The sequence below is a fragment of the Macaca mulatta genome, chromosome 16 (genome assembly GCF_049350105.2).
Source record: "Macaca mulatta isolate MMU2019108-1 chromosome 16, T2T-MMU8v2.0, whole genome shotgun sequence".
NCBI classification, from domain to species: Eukaryota; Metazoa; Chordata; class Mammalia; order Primates; family Cercopithecidae; genus Macaca; species Macaca mulatta.
In genome coordinates this window covers 52,078,910-52,095,855 of record NC_133421.1, presented here as the reverse complement: position 1 = coordinate 52,095,855, position 16,946 = coordinate 52,078,910, and the positions used below count along the sequence as shown (strand labels likewise).

General features: G+C 49.8%; 1 protein-coding gene across 12 annotated transcripts in view; it reads right to left on the bottom strand.

The window, feature by feature from the left end:
• The window catches only part of CUEDC1 (CUE domain containing 1), a 93,992-nt gene that overhangs the window by 34,606 nt on the left and 42,440 nt on the right, over window positions 1-16,946 (bottom strand). For 2 of the 12 annotated variants that reach the window (XM_028836302.2, XM_077970987.1), the window contains exon 1: window positions 6,080-6,471. The exons of 9 other annotated variants lie outside the window; for them this stretch is intronic. The gene's annotated coding sequence lies outside the window, so the exon portion shown is untranslated. Of the gene's footprint in view, window positions 1-6,079; window positions 6,486-16,946 lie in introns of those variants that run through there. One more of the 12 variants, XM_028836303.2, reaches the window with a different exon arrangement.

Sequence of the window (16,946 nt, the reverse complement as noted above, 5' to 3'; positions counted from 1 at the left end):
TCCCCTGGGGAGAACTGGGTCATAAGAGATAGATCAGGGAAACTTTTCCACTATAGATTCCTGTATACCTTTAAAATTTTGATTGATACTCATTTATTAATTTAAAAATAAAATATGCAAATAATCTATTATTATTGGATTACTGAGAACATTAATAGCATTGCCAGTGATTTTTATATCTTTTGCTTTTTTTTTTTTTTTTTGATATGGAGTCTCTCTCTGTCATCCAGGCTGGAGTGCAGTGGCGTGATCTCAGCTCACTTCAACCTCTGCCTCCCAGGTTCAAGTGATTCTCCTGCCTCAGCCTCCAGAGTAACTGAGACTACAGGCACGTGCCACCATGCCAAACTAATTTTTTGTATTTTTAGTAAAGACGGGGTTTCACCATGTTGGCCAGGCTAGTCTCGAACTCCTGATCTCAGATGATCCGCCTGCCTAGGCCTCCCAAAGTGCTGGGATTACAGGTGTGAGCCACCGCACCCAGCCATGTCTTTTGCATATTCTATTATCTACAACAGACATAAGTTACTATTTAATAATAATTACAGCAAACATCTATGAGCACTTGCTAGGTGCATGCATTTTCTATACACTTGGCATGCATTATCTCATCGAATCCCCACAGTACAGCAATGAATGCATCCACTTCACAGAAAAGAAAACTAAGGCTCAGAGAGATTAAATAACTTACACAAGGTCACACAGTCAGTGGCAGAGCCAGATGTGGAATCCAAACAGTCTGGCCCCGGAGTCCATGATCTGCTTAATTTCCAACCTATAGTGTCTCTAATTAAAAGTTTTTCTAGAATGTCTTTACTCTCTAATTAAAACAAAATTTTTAAAAGCCTGAATTATGGCCAGGTGCAGTAGCTCACACACCTGTAACCCCAGCACTTTGGGAAGCTGAGGCAGGTGGATCACGAGGTCAGGAGTTCGAGACCAGCCTGGCCAATGTTGTGAAACCCCATCTCTACTAAAAATACAAAAAATTAGCTGGGTGTGGTGGCAGGGGCCTGTAATCCCAGCTACTTGGGAGGCTGAAGCAGGAGAATCACTCAAATCCAGGAGGCAGAGGTTGCAATGAGCCGAGATTGCACCACTGCACTCCAGCCTGGGCGACAGTGCAAGACTAGGTCTAAAAAAAAAAAAAAAACTGAATTATGGTAGAAAAAATCTTAAGGAAGCAAACCCCAGAGGCTCCAGGGCTTTAAACCTTTTCAATCCTAAGAATCCCAACCCAATCCTTCCTGCTCTAATCATTTAGGCAGGCTTTCTCCAGTCACCGCACCCCCGTGGGGCACCCTCCAACCTTGGTCAGGGACCCACCTGCCTCCTGCTGGGGATGCAGGGAAGGAATGAGGGTTGAGTGGGCAAAGTGCTGGCTCATAGCATAGCTGTTTCAGAGGTAGAACCATGGTGTGGAGGGACTGTTGGGGCACAGCAGGGCTGGGGGTCTGGCCAGGAAACTCCTGGTGGAGGGGAAACCACAAGTTGATGTTTACTGGTGCTATGTCTGGGGTAGGAAGCCATGGAGCTGAGTGGTGAGGAGTGGGGCTTTAGCCTGAGTGGTCAGGAGTTGGGCAGTCCTCTGTTTACCTCCTGATCCTGCAGCTTACTGGGCAAGCAGGATTGCTCTGAGCATATTTCCTTATCTATAATATGGGGATACCTATACCATCTCAGATGGAGCTCCTGCAGGGGATTCACTGTGGTGGCATGCACAGCACCCCACAAGGGAAGCTGTCAGTCAGGGGCAGCTATTGGTAAGACTCTAGGAGCACAGGCCATAGCACCCCAAGGCCATATAGTTCCAAGGGGCTGAGTCTCGAGTCTGGCCCAGACGTCTGGCCTGGGAATATGACCTTGAATCCAGCCCTGAAGGGAGCGAATGTGCAGTGTAAAGGCCTCCCTACTCAGGGACCTCTACGACCTCAGGCTGGGAGAGCTCAGGGACCCTAAGGGAAGAGCAGGGAGCTGGGCCAGCAGCCAATACCCTGCCCTCCAGCTAAGCTTCCAAGGGTAGGAGAAGTGATTGGAATAATGCAGGGTGCCCACTCCTACCCAGGGGAAGGAGGTGGCTTGGAACTGCCCCCCAGGGGAGGGGCTCCATGGGCCCTGGGCAGCAGGAGCACAGGCAGAGTGGCCCTCTCAGAAATGCCTTCTCTGGCAGCTGAGGAATGCAGGCCCAGGGCAGAGGAACAGAAGCTGGGAGGGAGGGGTGGCTGGCCCAGGGCTGAGCTTCAGAAGAGCAGGCAGCAGCTGCGGCTGGGAGGCCACCCGCCTCAGGCAGCCGGGGCACCATCAGAAATTCCACCCAGAGTGAGACGGGCCCAGCCCAGACAGCAGATGGGATAGTTTAGAGCCACTTACTGCTGGGCCAACTACCCCCCCCCAACCACAGACTGCTCCCTCCGCCCGGCCTCGGCCCCTGCTCTGCCTGTGTAGCAGCAGAGCTCCCCTTGCACAGTCAGGAGCGCCCAGATGCCAGCTGCCTAGGTCCCCTCTCCGGCCCATCCGCACACCCACGTGCCCACACATATACTCTGGAGCTGCCACGGTTAGGGAGGCAGGAGAAACCTCATTTTCTCACTTCCAGATGGTGCATGTTGCCAAAGGTCACAGAGCCCAGTGGCTGCAGCACTGGGATTCGAACCCAGATCGTGAGACTCCTGGCCAGTGCTCTCTCCTTGTATGGGCACATACAGCAACACATGCCAGCACACAGCTCACATGCCTGCATGTGCTCACAGGCTCCCACTCATTGCCACACACACCAGCTCACTCAACCCCATTCACTTGCACAGTGCCACATGCTCCTCCCAGGCCCTCGCAGCCATAGGACACAGACACCGCTTTAGGATTTTTCTTGAACCATCCCACGCAGCCCAGGCACTCAATGTACTACTCCCCTCTTCGCCCAACTCTGAAGCTAAAATTACAGTCACTCTTCTATACGCACTTACTAGTGTGCACTGACAGCACCCTCAGCCCTCCCACAGCCCACCCTCCAAGCCACCCCCTTCATTAAGCCGATAGCAGGGCCAGATGAGGCCTTGGGATCCCTCTCTTCCCCCATCTGTACCCAGAATGGATTTTACAGCATTGGTAAGGTCAGGCTGACCTGACTGGCAGCAAAACTGGCCAGAACCAGGAAGTGGCACACCCTGGCCAAGACACCAGCTTCCTGGTTCCCTGCAGGCCCAGCTCCTAGAAGGCAGCGCAGGGAAGGACTTCAGGCCAGCTGGGGCTGGTAGCCTCGGCCCCAAATCTAACAATCAGGGGAAGGGAACAAGAGCTCTTAGAGGTCCCATAACCAGCCTCCTTTGCCTCCCGAGGGCCTCAATCTCTACTTCTAGAAAACGGAGAGAAACAGTCCCTGTTTGGTCTGATCATTGAAATCTTCCAGGGATATATAGGTGGGGGCTGGCGGAGTAGGTCAGGACCAGAGAAAGGTGCAAACTGGGATGAATCCTCTGCAGAAACAGCCTGCTGCATCCTAGTCCCCCAGGGATGGAAGGGTCTGTACACTTTCTTTAGCTACAGAACCAGAACCCCTTTCTTCAAATGAAACCCTCAGCAGAAGTCCATTATGTAAAGGCATTAAACAGAAACCTGCCCTCATCCACCCCCAGCAATTATGCATAATCAGAGAAGCTGCCATTTAGCGAGTGCTAGGCAAAGTGCTTCTCATGCATCACATCGTTTAATCCTCGTGACAATGTAGGTTATTACCCTCCACCATCATCATGACCATTTTATAGATAGATACACCGAGTCGTGTGTGACCTAGAGATTGTCCAGGACTGCGCCACATTTAAATTGCATGTACATGTCAAGTCTCCTGACATACCAGTTACTTGCAATGCATTTTAAAGCCTGGGTTTAATCCCTCATGCTCCCATCTCTCAAGTTGTTTGCATCTCTGCCTGTTCCGCTCACTGCTACTGATGAGGCTTCAGGAAATGCAATGAGCTTTTCCATCAGTCTAAGAAGTCAAATGCTCTTTGCACTATAGCAGTGTATCTCAGAGGGTGGTGGCGACCACCTTCCTCAGACTCCCCATATTCTCTAACCCACTATTAAATCAGAATCTCTGAGGACATGGCCTGGGGATTTGCTTTCTAACAAGCTCCCTGGGTCATTCCCATGCACAGGAAAGTGTGAGGACCACTCTCTTGCAAGGTGATGCAGTTCAGGACCTGGATGCCAGTTTTGGTCCCATCACTAATTAGCCAAGTGACCTCGGACAAATCATTTTACCTCCTGGGCCTCCAGGTTTCCATCTGGAAAATGGGAGGGTAGGACTAAATAATCTCCAAGACTCCTTTCACCTCCAACATCCTCTGTGTCCACTCTAGGTTCCCAGCTGGTCCACAGGTATATAAACTGAGTTTCACAGACTGCTTGGTCCCTATAGCAGCCAGCACACACTGTAGATACTCATGACAAAAAGTTCCTGTCTGGTTGACTTAAGGAAACCTGCAAAAATACCTTACCTCTGGCTCTAGGCCCTAAACAGATGACTTCTGGATCGTCCATGCCACCTATCCCTCCCCTGAATATTTATTTTCTTCATTCCAGCCCCAGCCGTGAGCCAACCAGGACTCTGTAAACATTGAGTGTGCACACCTGGGCTTAGTCAACAGTCATCAAACAAAGGCACTGCCAAATCACCTCACAAGCCCAAACTTGCACCTACTCTGTTTGTCACAGGGAAGCAGCCACCTGAGAGGTGTGAATGGTGTGCTCCCCCTCTCCCAGCACAGAATGGGCATGAGGGACTGGGCTGTATAGAGGATGTAGCCGAAATGGCCCCAGCCTACAAATGGGTTACAAGTTTAATCAGACTTAAGGGATGTGAGAAAACAGCATGAAAAGCAGCCAGCAGTTGCTAGAATCTTCCAGAAGCAGCTAGACATTTCTCAGTCCCTTGGCTCCTTTGATGATCATCATTAAAACATGATGCATTGGCCAGGCGTGGTGGCTCACACCTGTAATCCCAGCACTTTGGGAGGCAGAGGCGGGCTAACCCCCTGAGGTCAGGAGTTCAAGATCAGCCTGGCCAACACAGTGAAACACAGTTAAACCCCATCTCTAAAAATACAAAAATTAACCACGCATGGTGGCAGGCACCTGTAATCCCAGCTACTCGGGAGGCTGAGGCAGGAGAATTGCTTGAACCCGGGAGGCAGAGGTTGCAGGGAGGCAGCGGTTGCAGTGAGCTGAGATTGCGCCATTGCACTCCAGCCTGGGAGACAAGAGCGAGACTCTACCTCAAAAAAAAAAAAACAAAAAAAAAAAAAAAAAAAACAAAAAAAAAACACATGATGCATTCAGTGCTTGAACCCGGGAGGCGCAGGTTGCAGTGAGCTGAGATCACACCACTGCACTCCAGCCTGGGCAACAGAGCAAGACTCCGTCTCAAAAAGAAGACCATGATGCATTCAGGTAGGGCTTGAACACTGCTTGCTGGTGGCAAACATATGACTGCCTCATTCTTCAAGGTCTGTGGATCCCTAACAGTAGAGTTGTGGGGATTATCAGACCCACAGCCTGGACACGGGGTGAATTGAGATTCATGCTACCTTTGTGTATGGTGAACCTGTGTGCATGTGCAAAATAACTAAAGAGGAAGGATGAACAGGAAAGGCAAGGATGAAAACCCAGCTTCCACAGGGGAAGCATCTGTGAACTGTAGCCAGGATCTGCTGATCTTAGCCATTTGAGAATTCCAAGAGAGATCATCCTCTCACTCTGACCACACTGACTATCCACAATGATTGTGCTTTATGTGTGCACAGCACTCAACAGCTTACGATGCTGCGGGAAAGTCCCCAAACCCTTTGCATTCAGCCAGGCTCCAGGCTGGGTACAAACCCTATAGCAGAGAGCTGGCCTGGGTGCCATGCCATCCTCACAACAATCCTATGAAGCAGGGACTGTTATTTTGCAGAGGAGGGGATTGAGGTACAGAGGAGTTAAATACCTTGCCCCAAGCCTCGCAGCCAGGAGTAACCAGGTCAGGATTCCACCCCAGAGCCCACACTCCAACCCCTCACCACGCTGTCACCCCACTTACAATAATGAACCTCTGCGCCTCTGCATGGGACAAAGAGGGAAACTGAGTCTTCCAGGAGACCTGGGCACATGTGAGGCCATCCTGGCAATGATCCCACCTCCAGCCATCCAGGAGCAGGAGCGAAGCCGCTGCATTGAGTGTGTAGGTGCAGCGGGCCAGCCAGGCAGCAGGGAGGTAAAAAAGCAACGGGGCACCTCAGCTCTGAGCTGGGCAGGTGAGGCACCACCACATGCTTCCTCTGCCACAGCAGTCCCAGGCCAGGAGGGCACCTTGCCAGGCTCCACTGCCACCCACAGCATGGCCTCCCTGTCCTGGTCTGGGCTCTCATCGAGTTGTATTTCCATGGCAGCCACAACGGGCAGCAGCCAGGGTGAGTCAGGCCAGGCAAGAGGAAGTGACCACACTTGAAAATTATTAACATGCAGGGCTGAGCTTGAGGCCTTTGTTCTTGAGCAAAGACTGTAGCATTTCACTTTCAGGAAGGAGCTAGGAGGGTGGGGCAGGCTCAGAATTGCACAATCAAAGCACAGGCTCAAACACAGACAGGTCCCAGGTGGAAGTCAGCTTAGACAGGCCACCTGCAGAAAAGTGCAGGCCAACCCACGGCCCCATATAGCAGGTCCACAGAGAAAGTACAGGCCAACTCATCTCCACTGTCTTTTAAATCAGAGACTGGGCACAGTAGATGAAAACCTATATAATCTCAGTGCTTTGGGAGGCTGAGGTGAGAGGACCACTTGAGGCCAGGAGCTTGAGACCAGCTTGAGCACCTTTCTCTATACAAAAGGAAAAATTAGCCAGGCATGGTGGTGTGCACCTGTAGTCCCGGCTATTCAGGAGGGTGAGATGGGAGGAGTACTTGAGCCCAGGGTTCAAGGCTACAGTGAGATATGATGGCTCCACTGCACTCCAGCCTGGGTAACAGAGAGAGACCCTGTTTCAAAAACAGAAATCAGAAAGGATTTCCAACAGGCATAAAAATCAGGGTTTTGTGGTCAAAGGTGTTCCAAGTCAAGGAGACCAAGTGAAGGAGACACAAGGCTGGCCACAGAGGGAAGGATGGGACTCTGCGCAGCCAGACCCCAGTGGGAGCCCTGTGTCTGGGAGAGATGAAAGATACCCCTCGCCCCAGCTGGCAGGGGGCAGCCCCAGCTCTACGAAGGCTGCCTTCCTACACCCCCTTGCCAAAAGATGGCACCTCTCCTCCAACCATGCGGGTGTCCTGGCCCCCCAACCCCACCGCATCTCCTAGGCGAGGGAAACACCCATAACTGTCCTCACGGGCACCCAGCAACCCTGAAACACTGTGTCTCGGGCAACTTTTCAGAGCTGCAGCTGTTCCCTTAAAAAGTCACACGTCAGCCACCAGGAGTGGTGGGAAAGGCTGATTTCTGGAGAAGAGGGATGAAGGCTGGGGAAGTGGGAGGGAAGGAAGGGAATATGGTCACCAGAGGAAAAAAGTCAGTCAACAAGGAAAAATCTGATTCTAAAAACATAATGCAAACAACAAAAAAACAGGCTTTGAGCAAGCCTCATAAGCCCTGGGGCTCAGGCCTGTCCTTCGTTCCCGGGGAATGGGCCCTTGCTTCCTGTCCCATTTCACAGGGGTCATCAAGAGGCTAAGATTTCACTCTGCTCCCCTCCTGCACTTCATGAGAGCTTAACCTTGAGGCCTTCGAGGAAATTAGGAGAAACAAGAACCCTGTCCTTTGGCAATTACAAAGTAAATGGCCCTAGGGGCCCGGCATGGCGGTGGATCTCGCTACCGTGGCAGGGGGGCGGTGGGGGGCGACCTCATTCCCACCCTTCCTCAGCTCTGCAGGGTGGCTGCAGCAGAGGTGGCTTGTTTAGGGAAGCTGCCTGCTCCGTCCGTGCTGGGACCACAGGGGCAGGCCACCCACCAGGTCCAACTCACCCCCTCACGAAAGCGGCTCTTTTTGTAAAGGGCTTTTGGGGACAGGAAGCAATAAACAGAGTCAAGCGGCCAAGATGCAGGGGCTGATTATGCAGTGTATGGAATTTCCAGGCCTCTTTGTACTCTCCCACCAGCTGCCCGGGGCTCTGCAGAAAAACGTGCTGGAGAAAGCCCGGCTGGTCCCTGGCTTTACAGGTGGCCTTTTGCCAGGCCTAACTGGGCCTTCCTGAGTGAGCGAGGGGGCTGTACGCCTCGAGGGCCCTACAAGTCACCACGAAGAACAGTGCCACCCGGTACCACTAGAGACCAGCAGGCTAATGGCGACGGCTTCTCTCTCTCTGACTGACACACACACACACACACACACACACACACACACACACACACTCCAGCCTGCTGCTCAACTCTCCACCCAGCTCTAAGTCACTCCGGTATTCCCAGAGGGGAGGGGATGCCTGGCTGCGCTGCCTGCATGCTGAGGCCAGGTGGGTGGCCCTCCTTCACAAGGAAGCTCACAGCTCAGCTCAGTTTAGCTGCACTGGGGGTGGCAAGCAACTCGGGAAAGACTGAGGCTGGTGGGGAAGGTGGCTCTGGGCTGGAGGGCCTCCCCAGTGCGTGCTCAGCTCACATTCCCCAAACAGGCTGTGATCTGGTGAAAGGTAGGCCCAAATGTGCAAAGCCATAAATGCAGATCTAAAATGGGGAACCACCCACTTGTCTCTCAATACCCTATATGCAATAAACAACACAGGGCATGACCACATGCAGCAGACACCTTCCAGTGCCAAATAGGATCGCATGAAATAAACTAAGTGGCCAGGCCATGTGTACGCTATACCATTTTTGTTCAAATGTCTGGATGTCCATGTGTATACTTGGGTACACACAGGAAGATGTCTGGGTGGATATGCACCAAATCTCAGGCAGCAGTTACCTAAGAGGAAGGGTTGCATGGGGGCAACTTCTCTTTGCTTCATGTACCTCTGCAACCTTTGGTGTTCTTACAAGAAATATGCATTATTTCTGCAGTCTAAAATAAGATATTAAACAAAATAAAGTTCATTGTTGGTGGTAATGTGAAATGGCACAGCCACTGTGAAAAAGATAGTGAAACACAGTGAAAAACCACAGTTTGGTGGTTCCTCAAAGTTAAACACAGAATTACCATATGCTCCAGTGATTCCATTCATGGGTATATACCCCAACGAATTGGAAACAGGACTCAAATAGGTCATTGTACACCAATGTTCATAGTGGCGTTATTCACAATAGTCCACAGCTAGAAACAACCCAACTGTCCATAAATAGATAAATGGATAAATAAAATGTACTCTACATACTTAGAACAATGGAATATTACTCAGCCACAAAAAGGAATGAAATGCTGACATAGGCTACAATGTGGATGAACCTTGAAAACATTATACTAAGTGACAGAAGCCAGACATAAAAGTACAAATATTGTATAATTCCACTTATATAAGGAACCTACAATAGGTAAATTCATGGAGACAGAAAGTAGAATAGAGGTTTCCAAGGACTGAGGGAAGGGGGAGAATTGGGGAGTTATTATTTAATGGGCATAGAGTTTCTGTTTGGGATGATAAACAAGTTCTGGAAATGGATAGTGGTGATGGTGGCACAATAATGTGAATGTACTAAATGCCACTGAATAATACGCTTAAAAATGGTTACAATGGTAAGTTTTACATTTAGTATGTTTTACCACCAAGAGAGAAAGACAAATAAGGCACCAGGTTGTAGAAGACACTATGAGTCAGGCCGGGCGCAGTGGCTCATGCCTGTAATCCCAGAACTTTGGGAGGCCAAGGCGGGTGGATCACCTGAGGTAGGGAGTTCTGAGACCAGCCTGGCCAACATAGTGAAACCTCATCTCTACTAAAAATATAAAAATTAGTCAGGCATGATGGCGGGTGCCTGTAATCCTAGCTACTCAGGAGGCTGAGGCAGGAGAATCGCTTGAACCCAGGAGATGGAGGTTGCAATGAGCCGAGATTGTGCCATTGCACTTCAGCCTGGGCAACAAGAATGAAACTCCGTCTCAAAAAAAAAAAAAAAAAAAAAAAAAAAAGACAACATCATGAATCACCATCACCAGGCAGAAGAGGGCACTACTTGGGCTATTTAGAGAGAGGGCAGCCAGCACACAGGAAATCCTGGCCTGCACAGAGGGCCTCTGTCCCCATCTGCATGGAGTGGGCTGGAAGACAATGACACCCCTGTTGATGAGGGCTGTTCAGATGGCCTGCAGAGTCACGCATGCCACAAGGCTGGGGGAGACGGCACTGCAGGGATACTTTCCAGACATTTGAAATCCTTGGGTTATGATACGCTAGGAAACAGTTATTTTAAAAGGTTAGTGTGCTAGAAAACAAAGCATGCATCAGGGAACCTTGGACAAGAGGGGACTAGGGAAGAGAGATGCTGGAGGAAGCGGGCAGGAGAGGCTGGGAAAAGAGCATCAGTGGACAGTCTGTCCTAGAGGGCCCTCAGCCAGGCTGGATCATTCACTCCACAGACAAGAGCACGCTCCCAGGTTCAGGGTAGTGGGAAAGTGGGGGTAAGGGATAAGAGGACCCTATTTACATCTGGTAAATACCTCTGTACATCTGCAGTATCCCCACAAATCTTGTTCAAAAATACATAATGGGCCGGGCACAGTGGCTTATGCCTGTAATCCCAGAACTTTGGGAGGCCAAGACAGGCAGATCACTTGAGGTCAGGAGTTCGATACCAGCCTGGCCAACATGACTAAACCCTGTCTCTACTAAAAATACAAAAATTAGCTGGGCGTGGTGGCAGGCACCTGTAATCCCAGCTACTCAGGAGGCTGAAGCAGGAAAATTGCTTGAACCCTGGAGGTGAAGCTTGCAGTGAGCTGAGATCATGCCACTGTACTCCAGCCTGGGCAACAGAGTGAGACTCTGTCTCAAAAAAAAAAAAAAAAAAAAAAAAAAAAAAATATATATATATATATATATATATATATATATGGTACCTATCTAAAATGAGAATGAAAAAGTTGCCAGTGCACCCCACCCCCCTATTCTTGCAGAAGGCCCAGATTCCTGTGATTTGAGGCCAAGCCATAGGATCCAGAATAGGGAATAAGATGAAAACTACCAGGGTGAGCTGAACACCATTGTGACTGGACCTTGTTCACACACGCGTGCCCACTGGCCAGCCACCAGGCATCAGGTTCTTTTTGAGATGAAATCTTGCTCTATTTCCCAGGCTGGAGTGCAGTGACGTGATCTCAGCTCACTGCAACCTCCACCTCCCAGGTTCAAGTGATTCTTCTGCCTCAGCCTCCTGAGCAGCTGGGACTACAGGTGCTCGCCACCACACCTGGCAAATTTTTGCATATTTGGTAGAGACGAGATTTTGCCATGTTGGCCAGGCTGGTCTCGAACTCCTGACCTCAGGTGATCCACCTGCCTAGGCCTCCCAAAGTACTGAGATTACAGGTGTGAGCCACCGCACCTGGCCATCAGGTTCCTCTTGAAGGAGAGAAGCACAGAGGAGCTTGGGCACACCCAAGTAGGACCCCGCATGCTGAGAACTGTGATGCCAAGACAGGTTTCCCAAGGGCATGGTTTCCTGAGGTTTAGCCACTTATCTCCAATCACGCAAGGACTAAGAGAAGCCTTGCGTGGAGCACATTTGTGGTCAGTGGCAGCTCTGCCTCACTTGAGATAAGGATATTTAAAGAGTAGATTTTTAAACAAAAGGATGTTGTATCCAGGGGCTCTCTGAAACATGCCAGGTATTATTTGTCTCTACATGTATGCATTTGTGTGTGTACACCCATTAGAAAGAAGACAGGCAGTTTTGAAAGATCATAATGTGACTGGGTGTGGTGGCTCATGCCTGTAATCCCAGCACTTTGGGAGGCCGAGGCGGGCGGATCACAAGGTCAGGAGATCAAGACCAACCTGGCTAACACGGTGAAACCCTGTCTCTACTAGAAATAGAAAAAATCAACTGGGCGTGGTGGCGGGCACCTCTAGTCCCAGCTACTCAGGAGGCTGAGGCAAGAGAATCCCTTGAACCCAGGAGGCAGAAGTTGCAGTGAGCTGAGATGGTGCCACCTCACTCCAGCCTGGGTGACAGAGTGAGACTCTGTCTCAGAAAAAAAAGAAAGATCATAATTTAGCCACTATGGCTGTCTCAGAGACCTACTTCTTCTAGAACTTACTGTCTAATAAGGTAGCCGCTGGTCATGTGTGACAATAAAAATTTTAATTTTAATTAAAATTAATTAAAATGTATTTACTAATTTTTTTTTTTTTTTTGAGAAGAAATCTCATTCTGTTATGGCGAGATGGGTTTTCACTATGTTGGCCAGGCTGGTCTCAAACTCCTGACCTCAATCCGCCTGCCTCAGCCTCCCAAAGTGCTGGGATTAAAGGCGTGAGCCACCGCGCCTGGCCTGAAATTAAATAAAATGTAAAATGCAGTTCTTTGGTCATCCCATCACATTTCAAGTGTTCATCAGCCATTATGGTTAATGGCCATGATATTGAACAGGACGTATTTTAGAACATAAGCCCTGATTCACTGTAACTGGAAGGGCTTTATTATGACTTTCTGGGGGAGATCAAGGACTATGGATGGTCAATCCCCGGCAGAGGAGCCCTCCATATCTCCTGGGCAGACACGGCTGGGGTGAGCTCTGTGTCCTCTCATCACTGAGTCCTCAGCCTCATCCAAGATCAAAGCACTGGCTGTTTCCTGTGAAACTTGACACCCAGGCAGAGAGAAGCAGGGGTCCAGCTGGGAGCCTAAATTCTGATGTCCACACTAGCAGGGCCCAGGCCTCCAAGGACCAGGCTCAGAAAGGCTCTCCCAGTTTGCCTCACCAGGGAGAAGGATGTCTTAGCATCCCTAGGCTCCTCCCCTGTTCCCTGTCCTGGGTGTGCAAATGCAAAACTGCTTTCTTGGGCTTCTCCAGAGCAATGGGAAGGAGTTAGAGAAAAAGGGCAGCTGAGGCGGGGATATATATATATGTGTGAGGGTAGAGAGCAGGTAAGTGCACATTAAAGAGAACCCAATGGTCAGGCTAAGGAAATAACCGAAAGAGGTTCTAGCAACACAATGACTGGGTGTTTGATTCTGGTTTGGTTTTGTTTTGTTTGAGATGAGGTGTCTCTCTTCTGTTGCCCAGGCTGGAGTGCACTTGCAGGACCATAGCTCACTGCAGCCTCAAACTCCTGGGCTCAGGCAATCCTCCTGCCTCAGCCTCTCGAGTAGCTGGGATCTCAGGCACAGGCCACCATGCCTAGCTCCCTCCATCCCTTTCTTTTCCTTACAATTTCTGTGTTAAAGAACACAGGCCATTCAATGTTAGCCTTCCCCACAGACTGGAGTTCATGGAGTAAGTTTTTTTTTTTTTTTTTCTTGCTAAACTTCAGTGACCTCCTCTGCTCAACCCATGGGGATCCTGTGACAATAAAAATAAAAAATACACCTGAAAGCACATAGGGAAATGCTTATGGTAGTTTAAGCAAAGAACACAAGATGCAAATAAGCACAGAATGCAAATTGACATATATATGTTATGTTTTCAACTACAGAAAAAAAATGCATAGAGAAAGGGATCAAAAAGATCTATGCCTAGGGTGGGGCACAGTGGTTCACACCTGTAATCCCAGCACTTTAGGAGGCTGGGGCAGGAGGATCACTTGAGCCCAGGTGTCTGAGACCACCATGGGCAACATGGTGAGATCCTGTCTCTTATAAAAAGGAAAGCAGGCCGGGCGCAGTGACTCACACCTGTAATCCCAGCACTTTGGGATGCCAAGGTGGGCAGATCACGAGGTCAGGAGATGGAGATCATCCTGGCTAACACGATGAATCCCTATCTCTACTAAAAATACAAAAAAACTAGCTGGGCATGGTGGCAGGCGCCCGTAGTCCCACCTACTCGGGAGGCTGAGGCAGGAGAATGGTGTGAACCCGGGAGGTGGAGCTTGCAGTGAGCTGAGATCACCCCACTGCACTCCAGCCTGGGCGACAGAGCAAGACTCTGTCTCAAAAAAAAAAAAAAAAAAGGAAAGCAAAAGGAAAGGGAAAGAAAGGAAAGGAAAAAGAGAAAAGAAAAAAGAAAAGAAATATGCCAAATATATCAATAACTGTCCTGGATGGTGAAATTTTGGGAGCACCCCCTTTTTCTTCCTTTATTTTTCCACAATTGGCATATCATAATTTGATCATGAGGTGACAAGTTCTCTTTAAAACATTTCAAAGAAGAGTGCCCTTAAAGTATGGCATGAGATCCAGTGTATCACCAGGCCTTCACAGCACCCCGTGGCTTTGCTCTGTTACCATGGCTACCACCAATCCAGCTGAGACCCTCAGCCTCCCAAGCCTGCTTCCCTGATGCCTTCAAGCTCCTCTTGCCATCTCCCTCCCATTTTCTCTCTACGCCACCAACGGAAGAGCAGGCCAGGTCCCTTCCAAACTTCTCGGTCTGTTATGTAAAGATCACATCCAGGCCGGGCGCGGTGGCTCACATCTGTAATCCCAACACTTTAGGAGGCCGAGGTGGGCAGATCACGAAGTCAGGAGATCGAGACCATCCTGGCTGACACGGTGAAATGCCGTCTCTACTAAAAATACAAAAAATTAGCCGGGCATGGTGGCAGGTGCCTGTAGTCCCAGCTACTTGGGAGGCTGAGGCAGGAGAATGGCGTGAACCCGGGAGGCAAAGCTTGCAGTGAGCTGAAATCGCGCCACTGCACTCCAGCCTGAGAGACAGCGAGACTCTGTCTCAAAAAAACAAACAAACAAACAAACAAAAAAACACAAAAAATCACATCCCTCCCTCTGCATCAGCAGTCCTCATGCTCAGTGAGCATCACTGTCACCTGGAGGGCTGGTTACACACACATCGCTGGCCTCTACCCCCAGAGTTCCTGATTCCCTGGGTCTGGGGTGAGGTCCAAGAATCTGCTATCTAACAAGCTGTTAGGTGATGCTGACGCCACTGGTCTAGGGACCACACCTGTTCTCCCTAAACAAGCCCTGTCCATCCTTCAAGACCTCACTCAAGTTCTCCTGTCCCATGAGGCAATCTCTGAGAACTTCAGCCAATATTGATCTCTCTCCGCCCTCCCAGAACACCTGTTCCTCTTAAGGGTGGTTTGGTAAATGGGGAGAGCACTTAGCGGCCATAATCAGGGGCAGTGTAGCACTTCAACACCTGCTGTCTTGTGTGGCTGGCTCTCCTTCATCCTATCAGTTCTCTTTCTTTTTCTTTCCCTTTTTTTTTTTTTTTTTTTTTTTTTTTTTTTTTTTTTTTTTGAGACAGGGTCTTGCTCTGTTGCCCAGGCTGGAGTGCAGTGGTAGATCTCGGCTCACTGCAAGCTCCGCCTCCCGGGTTCAAGCAATTCTCCTGCCTCAACGTCCAGAGTAGCTGGGATTACAAGCGCGCACCACCACACCTGGCTAATTTTTGTATTTTCAGTAGAGACGGGATTTCACCATGTTGGGCAGGCCTGATTCAACTGATCTCCTGACCTCAAGTGATCTGCCCTCCTCGGCCTCCCAAAGTGCTGGGATGACAGGCATGAGCCACCGTGCCCGCCCCTATCAGCTCTTAAGGGCAGACTGGGACAGACATTTCTTTAGTGACTCCTCATTACCCAGGAGGCATTCCTCATGTCCCAGGTGAACTGAATCTGTCTCATTCTCAGGCACCCCAGTGACATTCACAGACTTCTAATTATTCACTCGCTCATTCACTGGCAGTCCAAAAAAACACTTACTGAGCACCTACTGTATGTCAGGATATGCAAAATAAAAACCTCTTTTCTTCACAGAGGCCAAGAATTACAATAGCATGAGTGGCAGCAGAAGCCTACAGAAGGTGCTCTGTGAGGATCCCTCCCAAATGCAGTCCAACGCCCCCACCCCTGGCCCTGGAGACCGCTACACACACACAACCTTGGCCCCAGTTGCAGGTGCTGGTGCCTGCCAACAAGCACACACAGTTGCAGTCACACCCTCATGTAACCATGGTGAGGATTTGGCTGCCATCATAGGCTCTATTGTTCCCCAGCTAAGCCACCCTGGACTCAGGGACAGGATTTATGGGCAGACATTGTTAGGAGAACAGATATTCAGGCAGGCAGGCCTGGGACCCGCTGGAGGGAGTCAAGAAGACACTACCTCCTAATTAATAGGCGGTAAATGTCGGAGGAACAGACTCCTGTTCCATTTCTTCAAACATCTGGGGTTCCGGACACTTACGCCCTCTGCCAGGCGAGACATTTGGAGCAGGCTGAAGAGATCATAGATTCTGGAAGGTAGATGTTGGTTTCTCTGTGATCTTGGACAACTTTTTACTTCTTTGTGCCTCAGTTTCACTATGTACTAATATTTACTACTCAAAAAAAGATAGTAAAGCCAAAACACACACACACACACACACACACACACACACACACACACACACACACACACGACAACAGACACCGTTTAGAAGAATAAAGGCCTCCCTGGCGTACTGATTCTCAACTGGATGGGTGCATCAGAATCTCCGGGGAGCCTTTTACTTTCTTGCTTTTTTCAGAGACAGGGTCTCACTCTGTCACCTAAGCTGTATGTAGTGCAGTGGTGTGGTCATAGCTTATGGTAGCCTTGACCTCCTGGGCTCAAAAGCGATCCTCCCACCTCAGCCTCCAGAGTAGCTAGGACTACAGGCACACATCACCAGGTCCAGCTGCTAACTTTAAACAATTTTTTTGTAGAAACTGGGTGTCTCCAGGCACAGTGGCTCACACCTGTAATCCCAGCACTTTGGGAGGCCGAGGTGGGCAGACTACCTGAGGTCAGGGGTTCGAGACCAGCCTGGCCAACATGGTGAAACCCCGTCTCTACTAAAAATACAAAAAATTTAGCTGGGTGTGGTGGCAGGTGCCTGTAATC